The 23,370-nt window shown below is 28.1% G+C and overlaps 1 long non-coding RNA gene across 1 annotated transcript; it reads left to right on the forward strand.

The window, feature by feature from the left end:
- The first annotated feature begins 8,520 nt into the window (after window positions 1–8,520).
- Window positions 8,521–10,161, forward strand: LOC100574151. Its single transcript, XR_003838643.1, has 4 exons — window positions 8,521–8,929; window positions 8,998–9,392; window positions 9,460–9,855; window positions 9,924–10,161. It is a non-coding gene; the product is annotated as an uncharacterized LOC100574151 (long non-coding RNA).
- The last annotated feature ends 13,209 nt before the right edge of the window (window positions 10,162–23,370 follow it).

Raw genomic sequence — 23,370 nt, forward strand, 5'->3', positions numbered from 1 at the left:
AAAGAGTACTGAGCACAATTGTAGATACTTACAACCGTGGTACTGATTAATAAGTACTAACTCTATCGCCAATGGGCGACCAATACGTCGGATCAAAAATTAAAAGCAAAATGTTACAGGCTTCGATTTGTATTTGTGTAACGTGTAACGTGTTAGAATTACATCAACAAATACAAGATTTTCAAGGATTCATTTGTTGTTCAAAAGTGTTCAAGAAGTTACACGACTTGCAATGGGTATATAAGCGTATCGGACTCAGACTTATACATTTCGAATTTTTCTTCCTGAAAAGCTTCATTTGTTATAAATATCTAGAGTTACGTCAAAATTACAATTTAGTCTCTAATCTCCTTGGAGATTTTTATTATTATTATTATTATTATTACTATTATTATCAAAGCATTGTCACGGACTAATACCACGATTTAAGATATACCTATAGGTAAATAATAATACCCATCATTAAATAATTAAAATAAATTAATTTTTAGGTTATTTAATCATGTACCTACCTAACAGAACCTAACCTACATAACCTACCTAATAGATAGTACTATCTACAGCCGTGATAAATAGTAAAATCCAAGATGGATATCAATCGACCATGGAAAAATTGATTTTTTATACATACGATGTATTATCGACGCTATGCAACTACCATTCTCCATAATTTATTATTCACAATCTAAAATCTCATCTACATTCACCGAACAACCATTACATATTCTGTGACAGTTTGGCACACGACGATCACGATTTAGTATTTACCATCTAGAAATTCACTAGGCTAAAACAGTTTAAAATACAAGTTATCCTACATTATTATAAGTCCCAGTGCGTTTTTTTTCACACCGGTTTGAGGTTAGAGCAGGTAATATTTATGCGTCTACGAGTTTGAGCGAACGAATTTCTATTGTGTAGTTAGGCCGAATGGGTGATCGTAGCCATATATTTTAACAACGCGAAAATGTTTCAATAAGTCAGGTAAACAAACGTCTTGTATAAGCTAAGGTTGATACGTGGGCTCGTTTTACATTTCACGATTTAAAATATATCTAAGTTAAGACAAGATTTTTAAAGAAGAGATTGTTGTCTATCGATACGTAACATATAAATTGTGTGAGTACAAAAAATTACACTTGCAGTTACAAGCGATAAGTACCTACCCGTATCGAACTCACACTTCTATACGAGTTAGTAGGTACCTGCGTAACTATTCCTTATCCGATACATATCGAATTTTTATATCAAAATCTTGTCTCAACTTTATAATATAATAAATTATAAATGTTATAAATTAGAAGTTAAAGGTTTAGGTATATTACTTTATAGTATCCACTGTAGTTTTCAAAAGTGTTGCAAACTATTATAGACTTAATTCAGTTTCAACAAATTGTTATTAATTGCAGCCCGCTTTTTGTTTCCAGTAATTTAAACAAATCCTTTAGAACGAGAAATGGCTACTGAAGTCTCAGAAACCAAAGTGGATTTGGTGGCAAAAGAGATAGAACTCACACAGTTATTAGCATCAAATGATCCTAAAACTAGAAGTGATGGAATCAAACAAATTGAACAACTGTTACAGGAAAATTCCGAAGATACGAGTGATGGTATGTTACATATTTTACACTTTATTTGTTTTTAAAAATGTTTCTTTAATAATTTAATATTTAATATATCTGTATATTATACCATATATACCTCTACACGATAAAGTTATTTGTTCAAGCGTGCCCACAGGCTAAAATCCCACCGGCCACCCGGGACAAGATATAAGAATTACTTACAAACTAATAATAGTTAGGTATAGTGATATTGATACTTGTACTTAAGTACATGCAGTTAAAAATTCCCAGGTGGCAATGGTGAATTTTTAATATGAATGACATGAGTTTTGAATATGAGCATGCTTGAGTGCTTGATATTAAACATTATAGTAAATCTTAACATTAAAGTGTTAATAATTTTAAAACAGGATGTTAAATAGGTAATAAAACGAATGATTTCCAGGTTTAAACAGCAATAAACTGTAAATATTTATGTTACCTTTAAGAAAAGTAATATACTAAATAGTTCTTATGAGAAGGTAGATATCCCTATGACTGGTTCTTATTGTAACCATACCCAGAATTTTTTTTCTATAGCAATTATTTTAATTAAAAATACCAAGTACCTGAGCTTAACAAGTTAAATATAAGATATTCAATTTTTAGTCTTTTTATATTAAAGGTTAAAATCTTAAAGAACAGGATTTTTTTGATTAGTTTGATCTACCTATTTTTTGTTAAATCGTAATATATTATATAGATCATAATATTAAGTTATAAGCTATTAACCATTACCCACCCACTAACCACCACCCCTCAAGAAACTCATATATGGCAGCCTCCCGATTTCCCCTTTTGCCACGTCACTGAAGTAAGTACCCTCTAGGACCCTACTATCCAAATTTTAAATTTATAAACTAAGTCAAAACTGCTTATTATACATTATTTTATTTGTTGATATTCAATATTAATTATTACTTATGAATTTTTCAGCATTTCAATTGAATGATTATTTGGTTATATGGAGAGGATTATTTTACTTTACTTGGACTTCTGATAAACCAGAACCTCAAGTAAATAATTTGTTTATCTTAATTAAACACATGTATACGTCATAACCTATATCAATTCGATACTTTTTATTTCAGAATATTTATAAGTTATTCATCATTTGTTATTTTGAAGCATTTAGAATTAATAATAAAAACTTAAATTACTATTATTTTTACGTCAATTGTCTTAAGGAAAATAATTATTATATTCTATTCAAAATTATTTGTTATAATTTAAATATTTTTTTTTTTTTTTTTTATTAACATAAAGGCTTCAATTGCATATATTATTAATATACCTACTTAATAAATATTCTGTAATTATAAATTTCTTCAAATATAGTCACAATTGGTTTAAAGCCATAGACCTGATAATATTGTAAAGTATATGCTTATATCAAATGTACCCAGGGAACGACCGGCCCAGGGTACTATAAACCAAGTAGCATTCCGAGCCCCTTTTCGTATTTATGATCAGGGCCCCAATTACCACTTATGGGCCGTATCTTAAATTTAACCCTTATTGTAATGTAGATTTCTTCTCTAATTTAAGTAAGCTTAAAAAAAATATAAGAGGCCCTAACTAGTTTTGTACCCTAGACCAAAAATAGCCAATTCGCCCCAGAGTGTATTACCTGAATCATTAAATTTATTGAAAGCACACATGTTAAAATATTGGACACTTATATCTGGCGATACAATTATTAATATATTATGTTAATGTTCCTATGTTTCATACTTAATACAATTTTAACATTTTCAGGAAAGTGTTATTGAAAAATTAAGTTATCTTATCCATAGTTGCACTTCTTATCAAGGTAAAATATTTTTTTTGGATGCATTTTTTCTTACTATCAAAGATAATTGGATATCAATAAGACAGCACCATATTGATACTTGTATGATGTGGGTGAGGCATTATTTAAGACAATTACTATTTACCTTTGTCAATTGTGATTGGAACTTGGAATATATGAATAAATTTAGTGAGGTTCTATATAGAGCCCTCAAATCTTTCACTCCTAGTTTGAAAACTCATTTTCAAGTAATTTTCTTGGAAGAACTTGCTAAAGTATGTATTTTTTTGATTTTTAAGTACATAATTGTTAAAATTGAATTATATAATATCTTTTAGGTAAGTAAAGGAAAAGTGCCTACTGAAGCATTGGTCATTATTTTAGATTCATTCCTACGTTACATTTCTGAGCTCAACGATTTCATGTTAATCAGAGAAGTTACCCAAAATGTATTTAGAAATCTTCTATCTCCATCACCTGATTTGGAGACGTTAGAGGCTAAGTTTCAAGCTTCTCAAAAAGTGAGTAATTTAACAACTATTTTCTTTCTTAATTTATTTTATCACAATATTTACATTAGTGATTATTTAAACCTTAATAGACCACTTTTTTAAGAATATTTGCAAAACTGAATTAAACTATTCAAATATTTTATAAATCTAATTTTAAAACAAAATGTATGTATCTGTAAAATTCAAAAATAGTTTCTGATTAAATTTTAGTTTAATAGATTTTATTATAATTCTATGAAATCAGTATTTATTACTTTAAATAGCTTTATAGTTTATTAAATACATAAATATTATTAAATAAATTATTACTTCAAAGAATAATGCTAATTATATACTTGAGTTTATAAATTTATAAATTTTATAATATTTCAAATATTATTTTATATATTAATTTTTATATTATTTTAGTTCCATAATTTAATTTAATTTCAATATTTTGTGTTAGGTCATTAATCCAGGCAATTCAAATAAAGATTTAGAATTAGTTGAAGGTGATATAGTAAACGACAACTCTAATGAAATAAATGAGAATCCATTAGATCATCAAGCTGGAAATGTATGTGTTGAAATACCTCGCATAAAGTTCAATCCTAAAGAAGTAGCAAAGATTTTAAATAAATATTTAACCGAAGTTGATTGTACCAGAAAGTGTTTATGGGAAATAACTAAATTAATACAATTTTATAATCGATTGGGAGATTGTATACTACCTAATAGGCCAACAGACTTGAAACTAAATAGCCAAGTATTAAAGCATAAACAGAAAAAATATTTATCTAAAATGGTAAAAGACGGAGTTAAAAGGTTAGAAATGGTTGATTCAAGGATTAAAAACAGCGGCCTTGAAGTTAATGACCATAAAAGTCTTAAAGAACTTAATAAAATGGGTGAAATAGTAGTAGAACGTGGAAAAATGGGAAAATCCATGTGGAAAGTAAGACATTTTGATAATTTCAATACATTAAAAGAGAATTTCAACTTAAATGGGTCATGGACCATATCAAAAGAAACAATAAGCGATGGCACTAACACTGTGTGTATTAATGATGATAAACCACAAATTTTGGTACCTCCTGGATTTAATGTTGAAGTTTCGATATTTCGACAAAAAATACCAACAAAAGTCCAGAATAAAGTTTCTTTAACCCCAAATTTCAAATGTTTAACATTTAATTCATCTCTTAAAGAAAGCAATTCTAATAAACACAAAAGTAGAAGTAAAATTTCAAAAATTAATGATGGATCAAAAAAAAAATATATTAAAAAACGAAATTCTCGTTTCATTCAGATTGGTACGCTTAATGCTTCAAACGCAACCAATAAAAACAGTTTGTCATTATATGCAGACTATAATGAAGTGTCTACGTCTAAAAAGATTAAAAACAGCAAAGAGGCTGCAAAATCAGTACAATCAGTAAATGCATCACCTTTTAATAAAACAATTTTTACACAAGATAACAAAATTGAGGAAAAAAATCAAATTGAAGATGACCCACTTCTTTTGGCTCCTGCTGGATATAATGTTGAAGTTTCAGAGACTCCAGAAAATATACTTACAAAAATTCAGAAAAAAGATTCTTTAAACCCAAATTTCAAAATTGTAACAGTTGATTCATCCCTAAAAGAAAGTAATTCTAATAAACACAAAAGTAAAAGTAAAATTACACAAATTAATGATGAGTCAAAAAAAAAATATATTAAAAAACAAAATTCTCGTTTCATTCAGATTGGTACACCTAATTCTTCAAACGCAACCAGTAAAAACAGTTTGTCATTATATGCAGACCATGAAGTGTCTGCGTCTAAAGAGATTAAAAACAGCAAAGAGGCTGCAAAATCAGTACAATCAGTAAATGCATCACCTTTTAATAAGACAATTTTTACACAAGATAACAAAATTGAGGAAAAAAGTGAAATTAAAGATGACTTACCACTTCTTGCTCCGGCTGGATATAATATTGAAGTTTCAGAGACTCCAGAAAAAATACATACAAAACTTAGGAAAAAGGATTCTTTAAACCCAAATTTTAAATTTGTAACAGTTGATTCATCTCTAAAAGAAAGTAATTCTAATAAACGCAAAAGTAAAAGTAACATTACACAAATTAATGATGAGTCAAAAAAAAAATATATTAAAAAACAAAATTCTTGTTTCATTCAGATTGATACACCTAATTCTTCAAACGCAACCAGTAAAAACAGTTTGTCATTATATGCAGACCATGAAGTGTCTGCGTCTAAAGAGATTAAAAACAGCAAAGAGGCTGCAAAATCAGTACAATCAGTAAATGCATCACCTTTTAATAAGACAATTTTTATACAAGATAACAAAATTGAGGAAAAAAGTGAAATTAAAGATGACTTACCACTTCTTGCTCCGGCTGGATATAAGATTGAAGTTTCAGAGACTCCAGAAAAAATACATACAAAACTTCAGAAAAAGGATTCTTTAAACCCAAATTTTAAATTTGTAACAGTTGATTCATCTCTAAAAGAAAGTAATTCTAATAAACGCAAAAGTAAAAGTCGAATTATACAAATGAATGATGGATCAAAAAAAAAAAATATTAAAAAACGAAATTCTCTTTTCATTAAAATTGGTACGCCTAATGCTTTAAACACAAGCTGTAAGAACAGTTTTTCAATATCTGCAGATGATGGAGGGTCAGTGTCTAAAAATTGTAAAAACAGCTTAGAGTCTGCAAAAGCTGTACAATTAGTAAATATATCACCTTTTATTTTTAAAAGTCTTACACCAGATAACAAAATTAGGGTGGGAAATAAAATTGATAATGAACCATCACTTCAGGTTCCTGCTGAATTTAATGTTGAAGTTTCTGAGAATCTAGAAAAAATTCTTACAAAACTTCAGAAAAAGGTTTCTTTAAACCCAAATTTCAAATTTGTATCAGTTGATTCAACTCTAAAAGCACTTACTAAGATGGGTAAAATAGTAGTAAAAGGTGGAAAAATTAAAAAATCCATGTGGAAAGTAAGAAAGTCTGATAAGGTCAATACATTAAAAGATAATTTCAATTTAAATGGGTCATGGACAGTATCAAAGGACACAAAAATCAATGGCACTAACACTGTGTGTATTAATGATGATAAACCACCAATTTTGGTACCTCCAGGATTTAATGTTGAAGTTTTAGAAACTCCAGAAAAAACACCTACAAAACTTAATAAAAAGATTTCTTTAACCCCGAGTTTAACATATCCATCAGTTGATTCAACTCTTAAAGCACTTACTAAGACGGGTAAAATAGTAGTAAAAGATGGAAAAATTAAAAAATCCATGTGGAAAGTAAGAAAGTCTGATAAGGTCAATACATTAAAAGAGAATTTCAATTTAAATGGGTCATGGAAAGTATCAAAAGAAACAATAATCAATGGCACTAATACTGTGTGTATTAATGGTGATAAACCACCAATTTTGGTACCTGTTGGATTTAATGTTGAAGTTTTAGAGACTCCGGAAAAAACACTAACAAAACTTCATAAAAAAGTTTCTTTATCCCCGAGTTTAACATGTCCATCAGTTGATTCATCTATAAAAGAATTTAATAAGATGGGTGAAATAGTAGTAGAGCGTAGAAAAGTAGGAAAAACCATGTGGAAAGTAAGACATTTTGATAATGTCAATACATTAAAAGAGAATTTCAATGTAAATGGGTCATGGAAAGTATCAAAAGAAACAATAAGCGATGGCACTAACACTGTGTGTATTAATGATGATAAACCACAAATTTTGGTACCTCCTGGATTTAATGTTGAAGTTTTGGAGACTCCAGAAAAAACACCTACAAAAGTCCAGAATAAAGTTGCGTTAACCCCAAGTTTAACACCTTTAACAGTTGATTCATCTAACGAACCAAATGATAAAAACATTCAAAAACCAAACTTTCCTTTTGGCAAGATTTATTCACCAAACATTGTGAACACAAGTCATAACAATAGTTGTTATCTATCTACTGACAATGATGGTTCTGCATCTAATAAAGTTAAAGAAAGCAACCCATCTAGTAAGGTAGAAAAGGGTATTTCGTTGACATCCAAAATTACACCAGATATGAGTTCCAAGCGCCTTAAAAGTCCAACTGTTGAAAAAAGAGTATTGCGACGAACCACTACTATATTTTCCAAGAATAAACAAGATGGACAAAATGAAGATACACCTAAAAGTAAAATGAAAGAAACTTCAGCTACCAGAGTATTGCGAAAATGTAGGAAGACAATAGCAGGAGAAGAAATAAGCATGTTAAAACCTGAAGACATTTCTAATAAGGCACTTGAAAAAGTTGTAAGTGAAAATAATTACTTTTTTTGTAACTTATAATTTGATTTGATTTGTTTTTTTTGTTATTGTAGCAAAGTGAGGCTCTTGAGGATGGTTCTGGTTCTCTTAGAAAAAGTCCTAGGCTGTCAATTAAAACTACAAAAGAATTGCAAAAATGTAGGAAGACAACAGCAGAAGAAGAAATAAGCATGTTAAAACCTGAAGAAATTTCTAATAAGGCACTTGTAAAAGTTGTAAGTGAAAATAATTACCTTTGTTGCTACTTATAATTTGATTTGATTTGTTTTTTTTTTTTTGTTATTGTAGCAAAGTGAGGCTCTCGAGGATGGTTTTGGTTCTCTTAGAAAAAGTCCTAGGCTGTCAATTAAAACTACAAAAGAATTGCAAAAATGTAGGAAGACAACCGCAGGAGATAGGAAGACAACCGCAGGAAAAGAAATAAGTATCTTAAAATCTGAAGAAATTTCTAATAAGGCACTTGAAAAAGTTGTAAGTGAAAATAATTTCCTTTTTTGTAACTTATAATTTGATTTGATTTGTTTTTTTTTTGTTATTGTAGCAATGTGAGGCTCTCGAGGATGCTTTTGGTTCTCTTAGAAAAAGTCCTAGGCTGTCAATTAAAACTACAAAAGAATTGCAAAAATGTAGGAAGACAACAGCAGAAGAAGAAATAAGCGTGTTAAAACCTGTAGAAATTTCTAATAAGGCACTTGAAAAAGTTGTAAGTGAAAATAATTACCTTTTTTGTAACTTATAATTTGATTTGATTTGTTTTTTTTGTTTCTGTAGCAAAGTGAGGCTCTCGAGGATGGTTCTGGTTCTCTTAGAAAAAGTCCTAGGCTGTCAATTAAAACTACAAAAGAATTGCAAAAATGTAGGAAGACAACCGCAGGAGAAGAAATAAGCATGTTAAAACCTGAAGAAATTTCTAATAAGGCACTTGTAAAAGTTGTAAGTGAAAATAATTACCTTTGTTGCTACTTATAATTTGATTTGATTTGTTTTTTTTTTTGTTATTGTAGCAAAGTGAGGCTCTCGAGGATGGTTTTGGTTCTCTTAGAAAAAGTCTTAGGCTGTCAATTAAAACTACAAAAGAATTGCAAAAATGTAGGAAGACAACAGCAGAAGAAGAAATAAGCGTGTTAAAACCTGTAGAAATTTCTAATAAGGCACTTGAAAAAGTTGTAAGTGAAAATAATTACCTTTTTTGTAACTTATAATTTGATTTGATTTGTTTTTTTGTTATTGTAGCAAAGTGAGGCTCTCGAGGATGGTTCTGGTTCTCTTAGAAAAAGTCCTAGGCTGTCAATTAAAACTGCAAAAGAATTGCAAAAATGTAGGAAGACAACAGCAGGAGAAGAAATAAGCATGTTAAAACCTGAAGAAATTTCTAATAAGGCACTTGTAAAAGTTGTAAGTGAAAATAATTACCTTTGTTGCTACTTATAATTTGATTTGATTTGTTTTTTTTTTTTGTTATTGTAGCAAAGTGAGGCTCTCGAGGATGGTTTTGGTTCTCTTAGAAAAAGTCCTAGGCTGTCAATTAAAACTACAAAAGAATTGCAAAAATGTAGGAAGACAACAGCAGAAGAAGAAATAAGCGTGTTAAAACCTGTAGAAATTTCTAATAAGGCACTTGAAAAAGTTGTAAGTGAAAATAATTACCTTTTTTGTAACTTATAATTTGATTTGATTTGTTTTTTTTGTTATTGTAGCAAAGTGAGGCTCTCGAGGATGGTTCTGGTTCTCTTAGAAAAAGTCCTAGGCTGTCAATTAAAACTGCAAAAGAATTGCAAAAATGTAGGAAGACAACAGCAGGAGAAGAAATAAGCATGTTAAAACCTGAAGAAATTTCTAATAAGGCACTTGAAAAAGTTGTAAGTGAAAATAATTAGTTTTTTTATAACTTATAATTTGATTTAATTTGTTTTTTTTTTTTGTTATTGTAGCAAAGTGAGGCTTTCGAGGATAGTTTTGGTTCTCTTAGAAAAAGTCCTAGGCTGTCAATTAAAAATGATTCTGCTAAGAAAATGGTTGAATACTAATGATGAGCAAGGTAAAAACCTAGAATAACCTAGGATATGAAACAAACATAGTTTGGTCAAACCTCAAATTACTTTTGTATTTTGTATTTTTACGAAACGAGGTTTGGTATGTCTTAAGAGTTAAGATAATCCAGGGTGAAGTCCGAACTACAAAAATCATTCTGCGTCTGACCAAAGTGTTTTGTATATCCTAGGTTTCATCGGTATTCGTTCTTTTACCGTAAAATATATATACATTTAATATAATACATAGTAATAATATGTATTAATGTAATGACTAATGACACTTCAATTTTAACTTTTTCTCAAAATCAAAAAAAAATATATGATTTGTATTACTATAAAAATAAAGTTTATTTTTACTATACCTATAAATTACACTAAATTATATGTACTTAATATTTTTGTAGCAGTTTATAATAAAGTGTATTATTATGATTTATATTATAAAATGGATGGGGAACTAGCATACCTTTTTTATTGGTCCGTGCTACATTTAAAATTACTTCATACAATTTTAATGTTTATCTGTATATATTAACAAGTAAATACTAAATTCGTACAATACTCCTACAACAGTTGAAATTGAAAAATAAGATGCTTCACTTCAATTAAAATTATGTGAATTGAAACAGATCCATTTTTATCTACAAAAGAGGTTAACGTGTGCTTTTGGAAAGAATTACTCGTTTATAACTATTCACTTATACTAGATTTTGCATTCAAAATGTTATCTAAGATCGTAACATATTATTTTGGGCCATTTTTGAATTTTTCGAAGATTTTGTCGTTTGTGAGTATTATACATTTTTTTAGATCATTTTAGATTCTGAGTAGAGCGAGGAAGCTAGTGATTTTACAATGGTGTTTATTTCTATTATTTTTTTTTTTTTATATCCTGTATACAACATGTTTACCAGAAAGAGTGCTTCTATTTCAACATAATCTAGTAACTTGTCTCTTAGTAAATTGGATCAAGATGGTACTTTAAGGGGTCATTTTTTGATTTTATCAATAGTTATTTAATGACATGGGAAAACCCACCGAAAAATGCTAAATATGGGATTTTAATTTCTAACGCTTTGTGTATCACCATAGAAACGTATAAAAAATTATAATATTATAACATTAATTCAACTTACATGATATAATAAATAATAACAATATAAAATATCCAGACTGACAAACCGTCTCCACTCAGAATCGTTTTTCTTATTAAATGATATATTATATCATTGAATTCAAGTCTAATACAATCCATTATACTATGACCCACGTGTAACCTACTGTACAGCAGAGCAACATCCACTTACCTGCTTTTTAGGGTTCCATACATTTCCCTACGGAAGCCTATTACTTTCGCTCGGCTGTCCGTCCGTCTGTCTGTCACCAGGCTGTATCTCATGAACCATGAAAGTTAGAAAGTTGAAATTTTCACAGATTATGTATTTCCGTGGATGCTATAACAACAAATACTAAAAAAAAAAGGGAGAGGAGCAACCCCGGTAGGCAGGGGCGCCATTTCAGTTTTTTTTTAAGGTGTGCAAACAATTAAAGAGGCCAATTTTTTCCCACCTCCAGGCCAATCGTTAAAAAAACGTTTCTAGTGTTTAAGTTTTTAATTACAGATTCATTACAGTATCAAAAACATACTTAATAAAAACATATTTTTATAGTTAACACATTACATTTTACCGTTCATACATTCTGTGTATATACTGTATAGTGTATAGTAAAGATATTTTTAGATAGAATAGATGCGTATTATTATTATTATGTCTTTTGTCTATCAGTAACCAGGGGCGGACTGGCCCAGGGTGCTATACACCAAGTAGCACCCCGGGCCCCCGTTTGTATTTATGATCCAGGCCCTCGATTACCACAGTCGGTATACGGTATAATACTGGTATAATACGGTATTATACAAAATAAAAATAAAATAACATATTTCAACATCTCTACAAATAAACAACATGTTATTCTTAATTTTTTTTTTATATTTACTTATAAAACTAAGGGCTCTTTCCTAATTTAAATAGGTTTGAAAAAAAAATTACGGGCCCCTAATTAATTTTGCACCCCGGGCCAAAAATAGCCAGTCCGCCCCTGTCTGTAGCCACTTACCATTTACACATATTTGTGTGTGCCAGTGGATAAAGTGATACCGATATCAATTTATCAATTATCAAATTAAAGAACACAATATTATAATATTATTTATGATTATCAGTGAATAGCTGCGGTGCATGCACAATTAAAGATTGGCAAACTGAAGGCCATCTGGCCATAGTATTAATTAGGCCTAGGCCAATTGTTGACAGCAAAATTACAGGGTGTGCTAGTGCACACCCTGCCCCCCCCCCCAAATGGCGCCCCTGCCGGTAGGTGCTAAAACGGGAATTTTGAAATTTCAGATCGAAAAAAAAAATGGTTGCCATGAGTGACATCATATAAAATGATTCGTCCTATAAATTTCAACACAGAATTATAGTGAATCGTTTTAAGTCGTTGCCACGGGCACAAACAAACCATTTATCTTACAAATTTTGTTTTTTTATTTACCTATATACATTTAAATACCAAATACATTACATAAAGTTTCTATTCAAGAGATGAAAATATTGAATATTGAATTATGGTACGGAACCCTTCGTGCGCGAGTCCGACTCGCACTTGGCCGGCTTTTTTTTAACCTATTTCTAGTAATATTACAAAAAAAAAATAAAAATAATACCTTGCAAATATAAATTAAGGGCCAAAAATATTCATCACTTCAAAGCGGTTTCACATATTTGGCTAATTATTTTTCTATTGTGTTTGTAATTGTCAGGACAAGGTTTGTATGAAAGTTTATTTTAGGGAAAATCAACCAGAAAGTATCTTGTTCGATTGAAAAGTGAATCTAGTTGGTGCATTCGGGTAGTTGCAAATTTTAAAATTCTCGAAAGTTTTCAAAAGCACCGGGAAAAATAGAAATTTCTACGCAAAATCGGTTTTTGACAAAATCGATTTTGGTTTTTGGTTTAACTTTAAAACAAATGAACGTATATTCATGACATTTTTAATGGTTGTTTATATTCGCATTTTCTATACACGATAAAATTTAAAAAATATTTTGTTTTAAACTGTTTAGGAACATTTTTAGTTTCCAATTTTATTAGTCTTTTTTTCTATGGATGTCAATAAAACATTATTTATTGTTTAAAAAAGCTTGAGAATTTAATACGAGGCTCCTACTATATTGTTGCAATGAAATTTGAAAAATATTAAAAATCCTTAGTCACAGTTTTTTTATACGCGTTTAAAGTTCAAATATTGACAAATCTTGACAAAATACGGAAAAATTACAAAAATTAGCAAATTATTTTGAGTTAGGAATTCATAAACATTTTTCTCTTTAAATCTAAGATTTGAAAACGTAATACAAAATTATTCATAAGTTTGTCTACCTTAATCAAAAAGAAAATGTCTAAAAACAAATCAAATTAAATTTTTATGAGCGTTTGAAGTTCATATTTTTACAATACTTAATGTCTCATGTAGTGGTTTTGTTATTTTATTGTTATTCAAAAATGAATAATTGTAGATGCATGAAAAATTTACTGAATGTTTATTTTCTATACACCATAAAATTTTGAAAATATTTTGACTCTTTTTCTGCTATTTACAGACATTGTCAGTTTTCAATTTTTTAGTTTTTTTTTTTTATAAATATCAATAAAATTTTATAGGTTGGGTAGAAAAGCGTGAAAATTTAATGCAAGGCTCCTGATTTATTGTTACAATGGCAATTCAAAAATATTAAGAATACATGGGCAAAATTTTATTTTATAAGCATTTCAAGTTTGAATTTTGACAAAATGTATCAAATTTAAAATGTCATAATTATTTTGCAGTTAAAAATGTATAAAATGTTTAACTTTTATAGCTAAGGATTGAATATTTAAAACAAGGTTCCATTTAAATAGGTAAATATATAAATTACTTTATTCACAATAATATCATCAAATATACTTAGTAGGTACCTATGATAATAGACTGACCAACCGTTTTTGCTCAGAATCGTTTTTCTTATACAATGATATTATATCATTGAATTCAAATTTAACACCATCCATTACAATGACCCACTTGTAACCTACTGTACAGCAGAGCGACATCCACTTACTCACTTTTTTTAAAGTGATTTTGTTGTTGTACTTAACCTACCTTATGTTATGACGTATACCTACCTTGAAAGTTGAAATATTTGTTGGACCAATATGTTGTATGTGAATATGTGATAATATTATAAATAGTGTATTAGTCTATCTTAAATTGTAGTATACATATAGTCATGTTATCATTATCCGTTAGGATGTTAGGTAAGGTTTTCATTTATTATTATTTTCATATTATACTTAGTAGTTTACTAGTATCACAGAATAGGTAATATTTTGAATGTTAGGTATTAATTATTATCTATTTAAATAATGATAATATTATGAATTACAATAGACCGTTAATTTGATGAAACTATGCTATTTTTTTGAAAATATAAAAGGGTAATATTAATTATTAAATTATTCATTTATATTTTATATTTCACATTAATGCATATAGTTATAGTACTAGTACCTACACTAGTACCATATTGAAAATAATAATACAAATACTATAATTGTCAATTACATAGTTCATATTTATAGAACTTTGTCCACTCAATTTACAACTCTGGATATTCTATACAAAAATACATTAGAATAATATTTTTAACAGGTTAATATTACATTATAATAAATATATTAGCTCTTAACTAATTAAAAACTAGGTAAGGTTAGGAGGGGTTTGTGAAACACCAAATTAACAAGTTTAATTTTTACTGTTTGTCTGGTATTTTCAATAAAATAGACCAGCCGAGTCAGGAACAGACAGGTGGCCGGCTGGCGTGTGGATTTGGGCCCCGGCGGGGCGCGAACGAGTTGCTGGACGCAATGCGGCCTGTCCCGTGTCAGATTTAAAATAAATTGAGTGCATAATTTTACTTTTTAATGTTTTTATTTTTTAATTTATAAATAGTTTTTAATGTATATTTTCTACTTTAAAACAATGCAAGCTGTAACCACTAACAAAAACAAATGATGTTTGAAAATAGTCTTAAAAAAAAATTACCACATTTTAATTTTTTGAATTTGGGAGGGAAGGATTAACCGTTTTCAAGATTGGTATTTTTGATAGTTTAAAATGTTCTTTTTAGTGTTTATTTTGATAATGTTATGCTCTTTTTAGCCCTGTTCACAACCAAATCTCTTAAATTTTAATATTTTATACTAATATATTATAATGAACCATTAAACTATTTTACTTTGATTATAAGCCCGTGACTTTAAAAAATGTATTACAAAATGAAGATACAGTTAAATAAACAGTTTCGTTTTGCAGTTATACAAAATATGAATAAAGATATAACATGTATTCAAAAAAATAAAACAAACTTCCCAATTACTTAAAATGTAGTAAATTTTAAAATTAGATTTAATACTAGTTATAACTTTAATTTAATCGATGGTCAAAAGCCTAAATGTCTTAATCCATATAAACATAAGTTTACAGGAGACACTTTAAAGTTTAAACAACATATTTACTTATATTATAGTTTTATATCTGATTCGTTAATATATTTTTTTAATGTGGTTAGAACATGTATGTTTCAATAATCTTAAGAAATAAGAATTCAAAGTTGGTAATAGTTATTTATATTGTTAATTTAGAATTATTTATGACATAATTTAATAAGAAAAAAGTCCATGAGATCTACAAAGAAACGAGACTGGCAACTGACTATAATAAATTTTCCGAAATCCGGGCCAAATGTAAGAAAATTTCCAAATTAGATTACCAGGAATTTATTAATGAAACTGAACACTCTATCAAAATCGCCAAAATTTTTCTGGAAATATGTAAGGGATTTAAAACAAAATAATGTCTATCTAAATTCTTTCCAACTCGATAAAATGTCAATATCTGTCAGAAACCAATCACAATTTGATGTCATAACCCACAAGACTTCTTATGGGCACAACCACACTCTACATCGCATGCTCAGAGCTGCAAACAACCAATAATCCTTAGGCCACTAATTATACTTCTATCTTTATAATTATACTATTTATCTATATTATAACATGTATACTCTGAATTATTTATACTTTTATCTAAATTATTTCTGTATCCAATTAATTATTTAAAAATCCTACCTTACTGTACTTATACCATATTTGTTATACTATGTAAAGTTGCCGTTTCGGCGTTTAATAAACAATAATAATAATAACCAAGGTTACAGTATTTTACCACATAATAATAATTATGATTGCATAATGAACGTTTGTGATAATGTATTAGGGTCACAGAATTTGGGATTATATTCCAAGTTTTTATTATTTAACTTTTTTTTTTTTGATAACAGATCTTAAAATAGTTATTTAAATTTAAATTTGATATTTTAAAACGCGATAAAAAATATGTATTGTTTGGTGGAAAATATTTACAATACCTACCTAAAAATTACAAAGTATTAGCAGGTAATAATAATATACAGTCAATGCCAACGAAAACCTGCAATCGTCAAGATTTTTCAATATTTTTATTCAAATATTCAGCATATTGTAATTGATATTGTCATCTCATTTAAATTAATTAGAAAATATCAAACATTAACATTAGCACAATTTTTAGTTTTCAATACAGATCTAACATTTTAAAATGTAATTAAAGATAGTAGTATGAATATAATTTTAACATACAAGATCTTCCAAATTATACGGGTTAGTAGATTTCACTATGACACATTTAAATTATGAAAGATTACCTATGTGAACCGATTTGGAATCATAATATATTATGTAATTATAAATAATTTTATATTCACTTTTTGTTTATGAATTATTAATTTGAGATTTTGTTATAACTTTAATTTCTGTAGAATGTAAAATTTCAAATAAAGTTTGTAGTCTGAAAAACCCAACCAGTAGCTAGCTGAGTATTATAATTACTAATTTTGAATAATATGGAAATAAAAACAAAATATAAATAATACAAAAGAATAAAACATGTAGGTACCTATAGAATGCAAACTAATTTTAAAATTACAGAATAATGTAATAGGTTATTAGGATTTCATCAACAATATTAGCTTGTAAGTTATAACTGCTGAAACAGTGTTCGGAACGTTCACTAAAAAATGAATTCGTTTACGTTTAGTGCTTAAAAAAGGAACTCATTCACGTTCAAGTTCATAATTTTTTTTAAAAACACGGTCACGTTCTTTGAATGTCATAATAGTATTATTAATCAATATTTATTGAATAATAAATAAATTTTAACTTCTTAAAAATCGTTTGGATTCATTAGATATATAAACGTCGTTCACGTTCTATTTGAAAAAATAGATAACATTTAGGTTCATATTTAGTGAACGAGCATTCATGAATGACGTTCTTATCAAACACAGTGCTGGAAGTAGGCAAAATACTGATATACTATGTAAGTACTAAATAAACTGTTTACATATTATGTATGTTTGATATTAAAATAAAATAGGTAGTGACAAAACAATGTTACCAATCACATAGGTAAAATATAATATTGTGTTCTAAGGAAACGGATACAATTTTTAGATCATACAAATATTGTTATTTTATTATAACAGCATCAAAACCCCAAACATAAAATTGTGTTTTAATTTAATATGTGAAAATAATACTTAATATAAAAAGTGAAAAATACGATTTTGATATATAAGGATGATTCAATAATATGAAGTATTATCATTGCCATTTAGTAAATTTCAGTATATTTATAACAACGAGCAAGCAATCAAGGTAAAGATATGTATCTATTATAAACTAAATTTAAAAATAAAATTTGTTTAACTAATAAATAATATTTATAAAATTAAAGTCTTGAAATGTATGTACTACCAATTATAGATAATTAATATTACATATGTATGTACATATTAATATACTAATTGTATATAACATTTTCAATACTTAATTAAATTAATAAGCTACAAATTTATCTTTATTATTCCGACATACAAGCCTTCAGGACACAATACTTTCCAGTGGAATTACAGAATATACAAGCTAGACAATATTGAATGTACAGATGTATAACATCACGTTATGGGTCCAATGTATGCCTAATAATAAATACACACATACTTAACAATTTAAACTTAGAGAAAGTATTATTATATTGTTCATGCCAGGGGTTTAAGACTAATTCAATTATTCAATTGAATAATAAATTATATTTATTATATTACTTAAACTTTAATTCTTAAAGCAACCAAAGTTTAAACAAATTAGTAAAAATTAATCATAAAACGTCCATATGGTCAAATTTATTAAGATTGTAAACGGTTAGGTTAGGTTTTAAAATGAATACATGTAGGTGAACCTATGTACGAATAACCTTGTAATATAATATCAAGACTTTAAAAGATTATAAATTTTATTATTTATATGAACATAGATGGGCCACATTTGTTTCATACAGAGTTCATCTTGGTCAAATTAGTAAAAATAAAAATATATCATCAAACATTACAATATCAACATTGAGAATATAAATTCAATGAAAAAAGTGATGTTATATTTTGCAGTCTAGGTACAACAACTTTTAGAGTAATTAAACCTGATTTATTAAATTATTATTTATTACCATTGGTATAATGTGTACGTGTCAAGAATTTTGTAAATTAAAATTGTTTTAAGGATTATGTCATTACTAATCTGTACCAAATGTAGATTTTCGGGGGCTGAGATGTGCCACATTTGTCGGAATTTTAGTCAAAATGCAATAAAATAAAAATGTTAACATAACAATATCAACATGAAAAATATAAATTTAATGAAAAAAGTCATGTCATATTTGCAGTCTTAGGTACAATTAATTATAGAGTACCTAATTAAACTCGTTTTATGCTATATGTTTTATAATAAACCTAAATCGTTTACTAGGTAGGTACATGGTAAGGAGTCCATCTATCTCCTCTCTTATTTCTTATATTTATTAAGGATATTTTCTCAGTCCTCAACAACTGTAAATTTTTATTATTTTTACTAATGGCAACCAATAATAAATAAATACTAATTTCTACCATCTACCTTTATTCATATCTAAACGCCTATAAAACAAACACAAAAGAAAAAAGGTCAGGTTACAGCTGGTAGCTTGAAACCCACCGGTCACCGTGCCGTTTATAGGTATGCAATTTACACGTTTATTTTAATTATGAATAGGTAACAATCAATTATTTATTAACTTTATTGAACTAAATTTATGCCTATGACACTCACAAATAATGTAGCTTTCTATTTGTGAAAGAATTTTTTTAATCGGTCAAGTAGTTTTTGAGTTTATTTGTTAAACACAGACAAATCTTTCTTCTTTATAATATTAGTATAGATAAATTAATATATCCTTGTATATTATTTTAAATTGATACTCATAAGTTAAAATAAAATGTAATCCTCTACCTGTATCAAGTTTAAATGTCAAAATGAGAATAAAAGATAACAATAGTGTTAAATAAACAATAAAGGTCATAAATAACTGATGACTCATAATAATTATATAATAATTCAGGGTAGAACACAATTGAGAATGGTACCTTTATAAATACACAATTGAGAACGTTTTTACCTACCAACTTTTATGCAACGTTGCCGCAGTAATTAAAAATACAAAATACAAAAATTAAATAAACAGATATCAGTTATTTGTCAGTTTAAGATTAAAAATCGACAATATTTATATTTATATACAAATTACTTTTATTTATTTGTCAATATTTATATTTATTTCATTAATTATATGTCAGCTTAAGATAAAAAATAAAAAATAAAATTATATTTATTTGCCAGTTTATATACAATTTGAATTTTCTTTCCAAGGTAGGTACTTATATCTAGTTAATTTAAGATACTTGATGATGATGTCCTTAGTTTGTTCAAGCTCTTTATAAGCATTAATTGTCGAAATAATCCGATCATAATCTTTGCTGGCCATGGTTTTGATAATATTGTTTTCAATTGATTTTATTATTGCCACGGTTTGTGTTTGGGTTTCCTTTGAAACAGAAATTACTATATGTGTAGGAGGATGCGTGCCATAAAATTGCCCATTGTAAGCTCTGTGGAAGCTTTCTGCTCCATTGGTGGTTCTTAAAAATAAAATAATAAATTATTATTAACATGCAGACCAAATAAAATCAGATAAATATAATAACAAATACATATATAGTACCTATTAACAAAATAGCAAGTTACTAAGTTATAGTATATTAAGTACCTTGGGTTTAATGTTGGTACTTGTGCCCAAAGAATAGGTGGGAATCATTAGTGGGAAAAAGAAAAGGCAAACCAAAAAATAATTACCATCTCCGAACAATTCGGTTTGTTTCGACATAAAATTTAAATGTTGGCTTGTTGTTATACAAACGAAGTCATTGGTTTAAGGAACAAAAACAAATTGATCACTTTTAAATAAACATACATTGTTATTTTGCATATATTCATCAATTGGGATATAGCTTCATTTAAAGTAGTAGGGTAAATTGGGTATTGTTTTCTCTTCTTGTCATCCATTGCCTTCCGCACTGATGTAATATAATTGTGCATAATATTTGGTCACTATTCAGTAACTCAGGTCTAATAATTTTTAAAGGTCTGATAGATGTATTATCTTCAGCTTTTCGCTTAGAATTTTCTCTTAAAATCTGTCTTTCAATTTTTTGTTTATATTATTACTTACCTACATTATTCACGTGTTCACCGTTTGACGAATGAAAAGTTTTATCCATTTTCGGTTATAAACTGGCAGCAGTTAACTAAACAGCAGTTATTTGAACATTTCCATTTCATTAATCCATCTTTGTGTTGTCTTACAAATGAATATTTATCAGTATTTAATACTGCAAGATCTTTTCCGCGTTCAGTCGTTATAATTTTGAAGTTTTCCATCATACTTAATATTACACAATATTACACTATATTACACTATATTACACACTTTATAATATCCTTAGGATATTATCCTACCAGTGGCGTATTTAGGGGGGTGGCCCCCTAGGCCAGGGCCCATAGTGAAATTGCAGGTTCAATCAAACCATTGCATGTATATTTGCACTGTTTACAGCTTTTCACCATGATTAAGTTAGCCGGTTGATTAAAATCGTTTTTGAGGAATCAACAAGGAAATGTTATATTGTCAGTACTTGCTTTGATGACTTATTGACTTTGATGTTAAATTCATAGTAAGATAACATCAAAATATATAAATGACACTGTCATTATTTTTAAAAAAAGAACCAAAAAATTAATTTTACATAGGAATTATAAAATTAAATTGCGCAATTTATATTTGTACTGTATATATTTAAATGTCATAATTATAACCACCCTAAAAAATGTATAATTATGGCCATGTTAGTCGTGCTATGCTTGTCTAGTGATGACTGATAAATCGGCCCATAGTGAATATAATTTGTATATACGCCACTGTATCCTACACTATATTATTACGTTGTTACCGCTCTGTCCACCAGACAACACTGAATTTGGCGAATACGTAAACTATCTGCAGATACGTAAACCACGATATCGTATTTATTATCTTTATTACTGAACATTAGATAAACGACAATAGGAATTCGAAGCTCCCGTACTTACAATATTATATAGAAATCCATAGGTAAACTATTTTTTTAATTATCGAACATATTTATGTAGTTTTATTTCGGGACGGCACTAAACGGCAACGTCGTTCTAAAAATCGTTCTCAATCGTTTGATTTTAAAGTACAAAATATCGTTTCTTTGATCTGCCGCAATCGTTCTCAATCGTACTCTACCGATAATTTATAATATGACAGTAGGTACATTATAATATACTAGCTGTCCTGCACGGCGTTGTTCAGGCCAAAGATTTGTATTTTTAATAAATATACCTATTTGTACAAAATGTATATACCATATCTCTTCTAATTATAATATTAATATAATATATAACGAATTCCAAACATTTATAGATTTAAAAAAAAATGTATTTTTTTGTATGCGAAAAAAAATCATGTGTGAGCTACCCTTTACCTATCTACAGCCTATATAAGTTGAAAATTTAGCTATATACACCCTCCGATTTTCAATTTCCTATATTTCTCCTATAACCAATAACAACAATTTATAAAAAAAATTTCTATCGTAAATCTCAATATACCTGTTTTAGCATCTCCGGGATGAACCAACTGGATCTAATTGTGAATCTAAACCATTCAGGGACTTACTTAAAAACACAAAAAAAATATCCAATAGGTTTAGGAGAAGATCAATGACGTACAGACAAACATTTATAATTATTATATATATAGTTATAGATTGTTATTATTTTCAGCCACCCAATTATTTTCACCAAGGAAAATTACTATACATTAAAACCTTCCCCGTGACTATACCGATTTATTAGTGAAAACCATGTTAAAAAATTAGAGTTCTTTTCGAGGTATGCTCGTTCATACAAAAAATGGGCAGTGTTTCTCTACTATATTATGCATGCTATATACATATAAACCTTCCTCTTGAATCACTCTATCAATTTAAAAAAAACCTCATCAAAATCCGTTGCGTAGTCTTAAAGATCTAAGCATACAGAGGGAAAAGGGGACTTTGTTTTATAATATGTTATTAAGATAATTACTACTGACACGCAAAGTCAAAATATCGTATTCACATACACTCATATTAATTCATAATATTGTATCGTATTCACTTGCACAAGACATACACGTAAACATAAATCCAAAGTGGCATGTACCTACCTATCTATATTACATACATACATGGAAACGCAAAATATTGTCATACAAAAATATTGGTACCTATTCATGAAAATTGCATTTTATTTTTTTACTCGTACAATAGAAAAACTCGAAAATTGTGCCAGGAGCTCAAGGGTCAATAATATCCGAATAAAAACACAAAAAAACCGTGCTAAGTTAGAGGTACCAAAACATGTAAACTTTTAAAAGTACCCACCTATTTAATTAAACTTCATAATCAGTGTATACACAC

Source organism: Acyrthosiphon pisum, chromosome X, assembly GCF_005508785.2.
Source record: "Acyrthosiphon pisum isolate AL4f chromosome X, pea_aphid_22Mar2018_4r6ur, whole genome shotgun sequence".
Lineage (NCBI taxonomy): Eukaryota > Metazoa > Arthropoda > Insecta > Hemiptera > Aphididae > Acyrthosiphon > Acyrthosiphon pisum.